The 14,629-nt window shown below is 39.1% G+C and overlaps 1 long non-coding RNA gene across 1 annotated transcript; it reads right to left on the bottom strand.

Annotated features, from left to right (window-relative positions):
• Positions 1 to 4,637: 4,637 nt before the first annotated feature.
• On the bottom strand, positions 4,638 to 12,596 carry LOC106491920 (uncharacterized). The gene is made up of 3 exons (XR_001293833.2): positions 12,389 to 12,596; positions 5,414 to 5,669; positions 4,638 to 4,745 (listed from the first exon to the last, which is right to left on the bottom strand). It is a non-coding gene; the product is annotated as an uncharacterized lncRNA (long non-coding RNA).
• Positions 12,597 to 14,629: the final 2,033 nt, after the last annotated feature.

The following is a 14,629-nucleotide window of genomic DNA, read 5'->3' as shown; positions in this document are numbered from 1 at the left end:
TTTTTCTCATGCTTTTTTACAAACTTCTGTCCTTCTTGCCCTTTCTCAGACCCAGGTTCAAACATTCAGACCTTTCGCTATGACTCTTAGAGGATGATTCACAAAAATTATGCAGACAAGAAAAAAAGACTCTTCTCCACAGAATTTTTTCTCTTGAGATTACTCTTCTTGGACAGGAGTTGGAAGACTTGATTTTAGGGGAATGGGACAACAGCTACATTTGAGTGAAAATAGCAAAATCTCATATTCAATGTGTGTTTTAAGAGGCAAAGATCTATTTTAAAAGCATAACACAAAGGGAATAGTTTACCTTTCCAAGGGAGCTTGCTAATTTCAATTACATATTCATTAATATTAATAAACATCTGTAAAACATGATAAGTAAATTCAGTCTTTTATAGACAGTACTATAAAATATTCTTCCTCCTTAAAAGTTCATTATTTCAGGATCAAAACCTGCATCTAGATCCATGTGAGTGAATGTTTGCATAATCATATATTAGACAAAACAATAAAACCCCAAGAGAAACAGAAAGATAAGACACAAGACAATATTCAGTAATATGAAAAAGATCCTTGGAAGACACAAAAGTTTACTGAAAAAGGTGTGCTGAAAACTGTGTTTCCAAGGAAGTATTTAAAATAGCTTTGAACATGCTATTTATCCCAATGAGCCTAATGAAAAGTCAATAACCCAACCTGATGTGCTCTGTATATTGGGGGAAAAGATTGTGTTAGGAAAGTTTGAGAGTGCTCAGGGGTGGGGAAAAAAAAAAAAAGCCGGTGGTTACTTCAGAAACTGTGAAAAGCAGTCCTGGAAGAGACAGATGAGTGGTCAAAGATGCTGAAGAAACACACACTAATTACATGGCTCTCACCACCATATGCGATATCACTCACCCAGACTAGCACAATCTCTCTGAAACAAAAATCTGCACATTTTCCAAGGGAGCTTCAAGAAAACTTAGTAAAACCAGCTTCTGCCTTTTTTGATGATTTGTGTTAATATATTACAGTCATTTTTTTCTGTATATGGTCTATGGAACAACTGAAATTTAAATGAACATTTCCCATAGCGTATCCAGCATATCAAAACAGCAACAAAATAATTTCACAAGATGTTACAGACTTGATAGAGACCTTTACTTTTATTAGAAAGCCTAATTTTCATATCCTGAGGTGAAACCCTTATTCATGATCATATTTAGAACATGCTGACAGTAATGCACTATAGTATGATGACATGAGTGCACTCCTAAGGACTGGTTTGTTGACTTCCAAAGTGTAGCGCAGAAGCTAGGTTCTTTGTTGTACTCCATATTATTTCCTTTGTTTTAAAGGTGAGAGCCAACTTTAAATTCTAAATTGGTCTGCCTCAAACGCCTGACGAATTACACAAGTTGTACATATATACATCACATATGTTTATTGCATAACTACTGTAAAATCATTTTGCCTTATAATATAGTACTATTACAGGCTGGAAATCTGCCACATTTGCCTAGTTCTGCACTTCTCAAACCTAGTCCCAAACAGCATTCTTCCCCAAAGGTGTACAAATGATATGTGAGCCTCCCCAGGGGCAATTCTGGAGGAGGACTGTGCAACAACTTTCCCAGCAAGAAAAAGAAACGGGAAGAGTGATGCATTTCAGAGGCACACATTGCACATGTAGTTGAGGAAACAAAGATGCTTTGCCACTGCCACCTTTGTCCAGTGAGAAACGTAAAATAAATTGAATGCAGCTGGATCCACTCATTGCTGTCAATTGACTTGGTTCCCTGCCCAGCTCCCTTAATACATTGCCAATGCATGGGTTTGGGAGCCACAACAGTAAATCATGCTGGGAAGCTGCTTCCCCTCTTCTTGCATGCACCTGCGTAGGACATGTGCCAAGGGGCAGAATTAGGCATGCTATCAGGACCGTAGGCAGTACAGCAGCCCCAGAAGCGGCTTGGGATGGGCTGCCGTAATTTAAAGCAGCCAGGGGCTTTTTTGACCTGTGGAGCAGCTGAGAATCTAGAGGATGCAGAGATGGCATAAGTTTTCTAGAGGCAGAGCCTGGAGACGGGAGCACCGGCAGCTGCCGGAGGCCCCCAACTGTGTGTGCACAGCCAGCTCCGGCAGCAGGCTTCCACCACCAGCAGCAGCAGCAGCAGCACTCAGCTTGCAGTACAGACGTGCCAATGGATGGCCCAGAAGGGGCAGAAAAGACCAAGCCACGCTTTCAAAAGCCATGGGGAGCTATGGGGAGTTACTACACCTGCCTTCGAGGTCTGGCCGGGACGTGTCACTCCATTACAAGTACCCGGGGGCATTTGTCATTCAAGTTCCTCAGGCCACGTGTGATAGATGATGCCAGTTGTGCTGATTCGCTGGTGAGGATTAAACACAACGGAGAACCAACATTTCTTTTTATCTTAGCTTTGATGGCTTTGCCTGAGCCTCCTCAGAGATTCCCAGTTTGAGAAACATTGCTCTAGATAACAATTTAGCTGGTTTAAAAAATGTCATTTATAATGCAGGCGGATGGTCTGTTCATCATATGTAGTAATGCATTACATCCATTACACTAAATCCACCGTGATTTCAGCCTCAGAACGAATATGCAATGTTCATTTGTCTCCTACCTCACTGGCTGTATAATAAATGTAGAATATTTGTCACACTATCTCAAAATGTCTGTTTTATCTGTAAAATGTTTGACAAAGCACATGTTACAGATGGCTATTCATAATGACTTATATATAGATCTATTGTATATACTGTAATAAAAATATAGCGTAGCTGGTAACTGACAGACAGTATTCAGCTATCACAGTATTACAAGAGAGAAAGAGAGCACTGGAGTCAACATCCCTCTTACTCCCCCTCCTCCCCAACAGCTACCATCATGCTTGCTACTTACAGACTGTGACGAATATGTTTGGACACTACACCTATGAAAAAAAGCAAATCTACATCAGTAGAGGCACTGTGATCCACAGGAATTAGGAGGAAACTGGAAAAAAGACACTACTGAATTCTACTAACAGAGGAGACTAAATCACGGTTTTCTACTAACAGGCACCTTTTGCCTCCATGTCTCCATCTATGAAATGAAGAAACTCTCAAAGAGGCCTAATGAGGGTTCACTAATATCTACCTGGGTCTCCCCACCTTCAGGGTGCCATTCTAGCATAAGGCTAATCATCAAAAGTATTAGTCTAACCACGAGTCATCCTTGGCAGTCCACAACATCTTAGTAAATTGTGCTTCCATTTAGTTCACCAATATGGGTCCTATCTTGCTAAGAAGAAACACACACAGTTCTTCCACTTTCTTGTATACAGCACAACTGCAATTGTTACCTTTGATTTGAAGCTCCCTTTCTGGAAAAAAAATCAGTTACCAAAAGGAAGGTAATACAGCCTAAGACAGCAATACCATATCTTAGATATTTTTCAGAGATCAGATTTCAGTTCAAATCAGGCAAATATATATACTGTGACATTACAGACTACAAAAGATCAGCCACATTTGTTTTTTAAGGTTCACTGCAAGGTATCCAGCACAACGAAATGAATTGGGATAATTCCCTGTCTTACAAGCACATACCTGGAAACATAAATAAACTTCCATTTACAATACAGAATTTTCCCTCACAAAGATTTCCAAAGGGTGCTAACAAACCAAAACCAAAATTCTCCCAAATTGGATACTTGGTTATAAAGGGCAAAGTTCTCTCTCAATCCAGTTGCAAGATCAGAATCTACTCCATATATAATTTTGATTTAAAAGGTAACTTCCGATTCAGATTCCTGGAGGATCCTCATTACCAGATCTGTCTAACCAAAAAGATAGCACATCCTTCTGTTGCTTCTTCAAAATAGTTTGTAACTTGCAAAAAGAAGGCGCACAGCTACATTCTAATATCTCTTATGGACTTAATATCTATGCTGTATTTTTCATCTTAATTTTACATTTTCTTTCCTGCTGCTCAGCACCGCTTTAACCAGCTTCAGAGACTGATATAACTACTGTCCCAGTGAATACCTACAACTGAATCACCAACCCTGCATTTTATCTAAGGCTAGTCCATTGAAGTGCTTGACCTTTCTTGGCTTCGCAAGTCTGACAAAACCACTGCGCAAGGTGATGTGGCTATACAAACATATTTAGCTGAGATTTAAGTTGTCACTGAAATGGCATAAAGCTTCACCCTCTGTAACACACAGAACTTATGACATAAATGTGGCCTCAGGGATTTCTTTGATGATTCAACAAGTTGCTTTTTGGTACAGCAGAAAATGTAAACAGGTATTATAGATCTGGAGGGGCCGCCTTGGCATTTCCTTTCGGCTTCTTGCTGTGTGGCCTCAACTAAACGTGCTGAGCACAAGTTTGGTTCCAGCAAAGCCGACTTGTAAATGTTCTAAAGAAACTATCAGCAATGCCATTGTCTTCGGAGAAAAAAGAGAAAAAGGAGTTGATGTTTGACACATGGGGTAAACACAACAAAGTATTCTGGAGATTATTCTTTCCTGCTTCTATAATCCGCTAACTTCTTTTTATTAGTTTTTAATCCAGTATCATGCCTAGACTGTTTCTTCACTACCTCCAACAAGGCTTTGGGAAAAGTAAAATCTTACCTTCACACATTTCTACACACTTCAGCAAGCTTATAAGCCACAGGGTACAAATAGTGCATTCTGTCTTCCTTTTGGAGTTTGGACTTTCTGCGTCCTTTGGATAAAACATTACTTCTACAGAAAGCAAACAAGAAATGCAGGTTGCAGAGGGTTAATTTAAGAGATGGCATAGGGCAACTGACTCTCTTTAAAACAGGTATGAAACAAGAATTCCAAACAACTCTTAAACATTTCTTGAAAGAATTTGTTATGGATACATACTGAATATTGCTTATATAGTACTGAACCTTGTCAGTAAAGATATTAAAGCCTATAAAATGATAACAGAGAGAGACTAAAAAAGATATATAATAGAGTCTGCTCTTAAGCCCCAGTGTTGGTTATATTAAAATGTTAACAAGTAAAAAACAAAACAAAAAACAAACACCTGCATGTAACTGCTTCCAGAAATTGATGTGTTTTTCTGGGCAAACCTGCCTTGGAAATAAAATGTGGTAAATCAAAACTATTAAAGAGCACTGCCTGGTCCACTTGCTTTATCACCCCAATAAAGATGTTCTGCTCTGCCTCAGCCAAGAATATCATTTTAGCACGTGTGTCTGTCTGTGTCCAGTGAGGGCAGCACTTAGGTACATGCTGAAACTAAGGATTTCATGAAGTATCACGTCAGTGGGGCTTAACTGTGCGATTATAGTTTGACAAATGTTTCAGTGCTCTCTTGAATTGCGGCTTCTTTCTACTGTTAGTAGCATATAAAATGAAAATGGATTATTGGTACTTACATTAATAGAACTGTGGTGTCTGCACTTTAAAAAGCATGGTAAAAATGAAGATGAGTCAGAGAAGAAAATAATAAATACTGTTTACAAAATGGATCACACTGCTCTCCTGTGAAAGACTCAATCCAATTTAATTTGTTGAGATGTTGTTGATGTAACAGTAAGTATGCACGTAGAAGAAAACACCTGAAAACATAGGTCTCTTCAGCTGATAATAGCCAAGGAAATCCAAACCCCGAAAGCAGCTGTCAGGCACAGCCTGAAAATAACAAGGCACAATATTTTAAGTAAGAATATTTGACCATTGGAACAAAATACCTAGAACTGTGACAGCTTTCAAACACTCTAAATCTTTGGCAAATGTTGTGCAAGAGGAAGACTAGATGATCGTTATTGTCCCCGTCAGGTCTAAATATATCAGAATGATGCACTGGATTAAGAATCTCAGTTTGTTTTATATGGCAACTCTAGAAATAAGCTTAAGATTTTGCTGCAAGTGTTGACTGGTCTTCAGAAACAAAGTGAAAAGATTTGGGTATTAATCACCAAAATTCCAGCAACTGAGTTATGTTAAAATAATTGAATAGAATCAAGCATCTCAGAATCAGCATTGTTCTCCTTCAGCAAACTTTTCAAGCAAACTTTTCTCTTTTTATTGTCTAAAAAGAACTACAATAGGACTACTAACCTGGTTTTGCTGAAATAGGTACCCTGTTTCTGGAGAAACGTTGGAGCTCCAAATATCAAAAGAATATTGTTCTTGATACTTTTGTAGCAGCACAGCATTGCACAAATAAGTTCTCAGTTCCATCCCAGAGTAGAAATCAGAAGTAAAGAATTATTTGACACAGGGATGACAAAATGAGACATGGAGTAAAGTACGACTTCTACAAGACTTTTCAAACAAATAGGTTTAATATAAAACAGGGAGAAGATTTTGTTCGAGCTGTCACCTTTATGTTTGATTATTTAATTATTTGTGTTTTTTCCCCTGTGATTTTCAATGAATTCATATTGCACTGAGAGACTTGGTGAGAGAGCCCTCCCATGGCTAATGCAAACCCTGCAAATTCCTTTGGTAGTAGCCAAATATTGAGTAGCTTAGTGGATAAAATATCCACTTCATATTTCAAAAATAGGGCTAAACTATGCACATCTTATGCAAGTCATTCTGTAGACTCAGGAACAGCTATGGAAATAAGCACAACTTGAACCATGGTGAATATAGGTACATCCACAGACAACTCCAAGCAATCTCTACTACAACCAACTGTAGTCAGCAGTAGGGCATTTTGCATTTCAGATTTTTATGAACCCTGTATATTCTAATGGGGACCAATCATACAGATTTTCAGTCTACCTGAAAATGTAGTTTAGATTCTGAAAGTATACATTAAAATTACAATCCATATCAGCATATTATTTTCTGCTGCTAATTAAGTACAAAATGTATGATAAATCTGACATCCCATGTGCTAACAGAATAGAAAAAAAGAAAAAATCATCAATATAATAAATAATTGTTTATATATTTTTATACAGAGAGAGTGAGAGAGAGAGAGAGAGAGAGAGAGAGACCAGCTGCCCCTGGGCTACATTTCTTGTTTCAGATTCAGCTTATGAAACTATTACATATACTGTAGAACTCATGCAGAAAGATTCAGTCTTCACTGGCCCTACTCAAATGAGAGCTCACAAACACATTGTGAAGGAAAGATGGGATGACTCCGTTATCATCTTCTTTATAATTCTCCTATGGTTAATGGACTTCTCATGATGGGTGTATTAGGTGGCCTGAGTTGGGAGGACTCAGTACCTTTCTTTCAAACGTGCCACAGATTATTGATTCAGGATTGCTCAGGGTCTCCTATGGATTTTCTGTCACATTACTGTTTTGGGGGGGAGCTCCTTGTTCAGCTAAAATTGAGCAGTTATTTTGTTCAGTTATTCTGGGTTTTCTCCTCCCCAATGACAGGAAAGAATGGTTTGCAATTATTCAACTTGTTAGCTGAAGCCAAGATAATAGCAGCAACTCAACTATTTTTATTCCATAGTTTTCCTAACTAGTTGACACGGGAAAGGAAAAGCAGCAGATGAAAATCAAGGGATTACGGCTATGTGGCATCACTGTTGGACCAATCTCAAGAGCAAGGTTTTACAGGGTGATTAAGCAAACACATCACTGGACAAACATCTGACCAGAAGTAATTCTTAATGGTCATTGTTAAATCAGTCAGCAGGAAACGATCAGTGATAAAAGAACCTAAAGAAATGGTTGGAAACCAACAAAAAAACAACAAAAAAAGAGAACCAACATGGGTGGACATAAATGATTCATATATACTGGGAAGTCTAATGAAGTGCAAAATTTATAGAATGGGATAGCGACTAATATTACTGCTCCCACAAAAATCTAGGGAGTTGTGAACAGAAGCAATGCTTCTTCTCTAAAAGGAAAACATACCACTGAGCTGTATTAGGAAACACTGTGCTGAAAAAACAAAAACCAAAATTCAAAATGCCATCCCATCTTTGATTTAAGCTAAAAACAGAGATTTAGAGGTGACAATCCTTATTTTTAGAGGAAGAGAGAAAGGGGACAAAGTTGGTATTTTAGAGTGAAGAAATGGAGGATTTAAAAAGAGGCCCTGGTCTAACTCCTCTAAAGAGTCAAGCAGTAACAGTTTTGTAGCACAGCAGGGAAAACTTTGATGGAATATTTGATAACTGTAGGAACAAACTATCCAAAGGTATATTTGGGGGGAATTATGAGCTTTTGGTGATTTTTCAGACCAGGCTAAACACCCATCTGTTATGGAGTACTTAGGGATAATGAAGTTAATTCTGCCATAATCCCAGGAAATGGACTACAAAATCTGTTAGGCACCTTTCACACTGAATGGTTCTATGAAATACTTCACACATTATTTAGATGGCAGCAAAAAAAATATCTTGGGAGCCCTCAGTATTCTAAATGGGAAGTAACACAATTACAGACCACAGATAATATTAGCTCTTGCTCATCAAGTCTAAGCAGTTTGTTTTATTGTCCCCATGTGACGTTTCTTTGGTGGAAAAAGGGACAGTTACAAGTGGATTAGGGAAGTGAGTGAATTGAATGAAGTACTATTAGTAGCACTAAGAAGGCAGGCCAATAATTTTGGCATCAATATAGAGTATGAAATATTAGGCAGCAAATGACCAAGCATTCCCTGCAGTCAGACTTTGATGTTGGAAGGTGGGTGAGCCCCCAAGTCATCTCATGTTGCCTCATTGCATTTCCTTTAGAGCATTCCCCATCCTTAACACATCCTATTCTCTGAGCTGAGGACTACCTCCAGCCCAGGCTTCAGCAGGCTCTGGTCAGTGGGGTTTATAACATCCTCTCTCCTAATTTTAACTCCCCCTGCACTGAAATGTTTTTCCGCATTTTATTTTCTTCGAAGGACAGGACCTTCCTGCCAGGTGGATATTCCCCAAGGCTCGCAACCCTACTCAAACGACCTCTTATCAGGGTGCCTCTGAACAGTGAGAACTCATAACTCATTTCAATGGGAAACAGTTGGGGGCTCGCCACACTTCATCCTACCAGACTGTTGACACTGGCAGCAGCTGTCAGTGTCGCTCTTGTTTTTACCAACTGGGAGCATATCAAAATGCTACACGCACGTTCAGTGGTGTAGTCTCTCCTCTTTCAGTTTAATAGGAATTAAGCACACACATCAAGGGGAAAATACACTCCACAGTTGCTAAGTATTTTATACGTTCGTTTTCTAAACTCACTTTCTATGGGAAAGAAAGAATTCACCTTTAAGACATTCCAGGAAAAACAGTGTTCCCTCAAAGCCAGTTAATACCAGCAATGGCATCATTTAACTATGCAAAACTTTATTCCACAGCGGGACAATCAAAATTACTGTACCGCACTCTTAATTCAGGGAAATACAAAACCTTCAAGCAATTTCTTGGTAATCTAGGCAAAATCAGATCGGCAAGCTCCATCCAGTTCCCAACAGACAACTGTCCACATTGCAAAATTGTGAAAACTTTGTTGGCAGACTCATTTGGGAGGCCAAGAGTAGAATAGCCGTGGACTCCAGAAATATGTCCATACATAAATGGAGGAAGATGGAGATGCCAGATCAGTATATAAAACACAGCTTCTTGTCCTGAAATGGAACAGAAAGCTTCAATGCTATGTTAAACTGGCATTTTTATGAGACATTCACATAAGTACACGCCAATTAAAAATAAAAGTATATGGAACATCACCTACTATAGATGTGCTTTATTTCATATATCAGGCCTTAACAGCCACAATTAGTGCATCTTGACTGCAGTTTTCATTCCAGTTTTTGTAAAAATACAACTTCTCATTTCTGAAATCCTGGGTACTAGCAACCAGTCAGAGTGAGCAAATTATGCTGGTCGCCTCCCTGCTTCACTCTTCACACTAATCTACACGCTAGCGATAGGGAAAACCATTGCATCAGTGGATCACCCAGGGCTGACTCTCGGGCTCTGGAATACTGAGACATTTCAGATGTGGTTTCAGAGGCACCACTGGCATCTGGTACCCACCTCTAAACTTAGCAGCAGCAGGAATAATCATGCGCCAGATCTTCAGCCACTGCAATCTGCAGTCCAGCAGAGTCACTTAAAACACCCTCGCTGGTCAGTCAGTACATTGGTGCCCCAGACCTACCCGTCAGCCTGGGAGTGATGGCCACAGAAGAGCTGGTGTCTCTTCACTTCTGCTGCCCCTGCTAAGGGGGCAGCAGCCATCAGTTCAGAAGGGGACAGGCAGCTTCGGGGGGTATCAGCCCAACACGCCGTAACGAAGACTACCACGCTGCAGCTACCACTACGGCAGTGTCCCTAGGAAGGGCACATCAAACGCGCTGTAGCCAGTCAGTCTGACAGCATCCTAGAGACAACTCTTTCCCCATAGTGCGAGCAGAACTAACAAATTCTCTTTTGGGACAGAACCTAGAGCAAACATTACTCTAAACCGTGCAATCTCTATAAGCAATCACTTTCAGTAGATCTCAAATATTCATTTGCAATGGTTAAAATTTGGGATCTAAATAAATAGATTTAAATAACTGTTACCATGCAGCAGTGGCTGATGTGTAAAATAAGTGGGAAAGCTGAGATTGCCTATAAAAACCTCCACTCTGCCAGATTACAAAGATTATTTCTGAGAACACACACATGAGCATACATACTGAGCCAGAAAATCATCTTTCATGTCCCAAAGAAATTAAACCATGTGAATATTTTTGTGTTCATCTCCTTTCTTCTGCAAATAATTCATTTCCCCTTATCTCCTGCCCTCTGCTCCACCTTTTCCAGCTTTTGCTTGTTGATAGTATGGGAAAAAAAAGAAGAATGAGAGGAGGGCTTGACTCTATTAGCTCTGAATTACTAGCCACTACTAGTTTAAGATGGTAAAACACTAGGAAGGAAAGCTATTTTAGGAATATCTTTCTGTCCTCAAACTGCAGCTGGTCAGAAATCAGAATGTATTTCCACATAAATTTTTAATACAGACAGAAATTGGTTAGAATTCTCACAGGCACAGTGCATGTTTTTAGGGAAAAAAAAATCTAAAACCCAAATAGTTTGGATTCAGAAATGCTGTACTCATTGCTCTTGCTTCTGCAGGTCACAACTACACCACCCATGATGAGCCACAGTAATTCTTCATGAAAGAAGGAGGCACTACCACTGTGGGACCCATTGGTGGGATATAACGCATACACATTAACTAGGGGTGAGCACAGTTGGAGAGGATAACAGGTACAAGCTATCTGAACAGTAGCTCATACAATGCACTGTAACAGGGTACCCTGAACTGAAATATTTCTTAAGGTTTCAGTCTTTAGATCTTCAACACACAACAAGTCAGATTTCTGCAGAAACAAGACACTTTTCATTAAAATTCCAAAATGTTCACTGAAAAGTAATTCGAGGGGGGAGGGTGTCTACCAGCTCTGCCCCAGAGTATGTGTTTAAGCTGCTTGTCTTCTTGGATGTCTATTTAGAAGAGAAATAGAAAGCACAAGAACACTCTACAAGAAAAGAAATATCATTTGCTTTAGAGGCTAAAATGCCTAGAATTCATAGGATCCACAAGGAAACTGGGAAGATGCCAGCTGAAGGACAGTCCAAGGGAATTATTCTTTTGGTTTAAAATGATTTAAATGACTTAAAGACACTTTTGCCCATTTTGCTCATCCTCCCCAACAAATTATGTGGATGCTCAGGAATTCTAAAAAGAACCGTATTCACCTAGCAAACACCTGAGCTGAGTTGAAACTTTATGAGCATTGCAGCACTAGTTTAAGTAAAGGTGTAGACTTTGCACCAGCTGCTAAGGCAGGGCCCTACAGTTGCTTCTATCAGCTCTTCCAGAGGCAAGATGCTCAAGTTCAAGGGAAGAGCTCAGCTTAACAGAGCAAGATTTACCAGTCACAGTCGTAGCAAAGACAACAGAATCCAATCTAAAATAAGCATACAGCCGCACACATTTTTTTCACAAAGGCTCAAGCTACACATAGCATAATGGGAACGCACAGTTCTCCACTACTTTTGCTAGACACACAATGTATTGCTGTTCCTGGGCTCCAATACTAGATGACAGTAGCAGCATTTGCAGGAGGAGGAAGACCAATGTCTTGATAGACACCTATCCTAACCCAACAGACCTTGGTTCAACCACAAAGTAGCATCTCTCAAATGCCTTGCCTTTTATTCACTGTTTCATTGGCCATGTTGCAACTCAGTTTCTGCACTGTGGCCGCCTATCTTGTGTATTGCCATGACAGAAATCACTTCAGTCCAAAGCAAATAGCCTCCTGCCACACTCAGCCATCCAAAAGACGACTTAGCGATTGCTCTATTTCTGGTTAGCTGCACACTTCTTCCATTGTTTTTCTAGAGAACAGAGAGCTGCGATGAGGGGAGAAATGTTACCTGAAAGCTCGGCTCTCCTCATCATGAACTCAAGCACGTTTCCACACAATTCCTCTCTGCGTGCTGCCACTTCTCACCGTGAAAGCTGTGGCTTTCCATCAGGTCTAGTTCAGTGGAGTGTTTCCCAGGAAGAAGACACAAAACCAATAAAACAATTAGTGACCAATTACATTAATTAATACTGTTTATCTACTGGAGAAAGGCAAGCTTAAAACAATTAGCAGCAAGTTTATTTTTATTAAAAAAAAAAAACTTTTGAAAACACATTTGAGTAGCAATGTTTGTTTATTTCCAGGCATCCAGGTATGACATTTTCCATCCTCTCCTAACTCATTTCAGATGTTGGAAAAAGCAACTGATCATTCAAAACAGAACAAGCTCCGTTCAGACAAGGGAACAGTTTTCACAGTAGCAGTAGTTTAGTGCAGTGATATTTAGCACTGATTGTGAACTGATTTTCTAAATAATGATTACACCCGAAGTCCTGCTGAGAGTTAAGAATTCTCAGCACCTAAGCAACAGCAGGCTACTAACCCTTCTATTCAACTCCTCATCTAAAAGATAAAAAATAAAATAAATAAAATTTCCCAGCCTTTAGAAAGCACTTTGCCGACGCACTACAAGCTTGCATATATTTTATTAGTCCTTGGATTGGCTTGGCACTATTGGGAAAAAATCCCGTTCATACAACAGAAACTGGAGCCAGAAATATAAACTGTCTGTCTCACATATGTGACTGCATATTCCCAGTTACGCATTTCTCACTCCCTGCCCTTGCACTTCACCCTGACGCGGGGGAGTGCCTGTAGGACTGGAGAGCAGGACAGGTCTTGTTACAGCCATGCTGCCTCGGCGCTGCCTGTTAACACCAGCACATAGGCAAGCGCGTGCCTCTTGCAGTGGGGAAGCGGTACGGGGGTTTTTCCTGTATGCATTGTGGATTAACAAGAAATGAGCAGCTATCATCAAACACACTTTATGCAGACCACCAAATATCAGGCTTTTAGCCGTTATATGAACATGGGTAGGACTGAAAGCACTGACCTGAGGGACAGTGAACTTTCTGTATTCCAGTATTGAGAAAAGTTGTTATTAATACTCGAACTCATCAGAAATTTCCTTTTCTTTTCTGTATTGAATTTAAACTCTAGGATCTAAATAATATGCCTTTTGTGCCTCTGTTATAACCCCTTCTTTTCTTTATTAGTATATTTAACTGTTATCTTCTAGAACTTCTTCCATCTGGGTCCACTACTCTTCAAGTGATTTCCTTAAATAAATCTAGCATTGACTTAACAGAAAGATTCCCAGTCTTGAAAGTCTGTGCACCAGATCCTTCTTTCAAAATATTATCAGGAAATTCTCTCATCATATAACAAAAAATGAAACCAACTGGACAGGGACTTTCTTTTGCTGTATAGTCAGAGTATTTTTGAGCACATGGGACAAATTGGATCTTTACCTTGCATCAATCCACTGGCATATAAATTGTACTTGTGGCCTTAAAGAAGCAAAACAGACAGAAACTTGATTTTATGTCTGTGTATCTGTATATATAGATGATTTGCCCAGAGCTGATAAATGATACTAGAATTGAGGACTCGGTTGCTCCTAGTACAACTACATTGCTTTGATTCCAGTTTATTTAAATTCTTTACAGAAATAGGATAATAATGAAAACAGATTATCATAATTGCTGATCTGTTTTCACTACATAGGTGCACAAGATCTATTAAATGGCCATGTTAGGGAAAAAAAAAAAGATTTAAAAATACTCAACTTCAATTTTAAAGATGAAACAGTAAGTCTCTTCTAAAAGCCAGAGAACTAATACATAAATTTCTCAACCAGGAATGTAGACCACATTACCAGCAGGCTTTTATGGGAACTAGACCACATAAGTGAATACCCTATCTCTACTATGATTGTCTTGACTAATTTTGATGAGACTGATTTTTTTTTTTCCTTTCTTGGCTTCTCAACATGGGAGATATTTTGAAGCATATTTATTTTCGCTTTAAAATAACTAACTCTAACTATATTGATGGAGAAAAATAATAGGAATTTTAAACAACTGAAATTTTGAACTTGCAACTTTGAAATGATAAATCAGATAGTTCATAAAGGATTCATAGCCTTTTGCTTCCTATGATGTATGCGAATTTAAGGGTGTTAGATTAGTTGAGAGGTTTTCCTATTTTACTCTAGGAATACATAACCAAAGGTAAAAAATTATTTTAA

This window comes from Apteryx mantelli, chromosome 5, assembly GCF_036417845.1.
Source record: "Apteryx mantelli isolate bAptMan1 chromosome 5, bAptMan1.hap1, whole genome shotgun sequence".
NCBI classification, from domain to species: domain Eukaryota; kingdom Metazoa; phylum Chordata; class Aves; order Apterygiformes; family Apterygidae; genus Apteryx; species Apteryx mantelli.
This window is presented reverse-complemented; position numbering and strand designations above follow the sequence as displayed.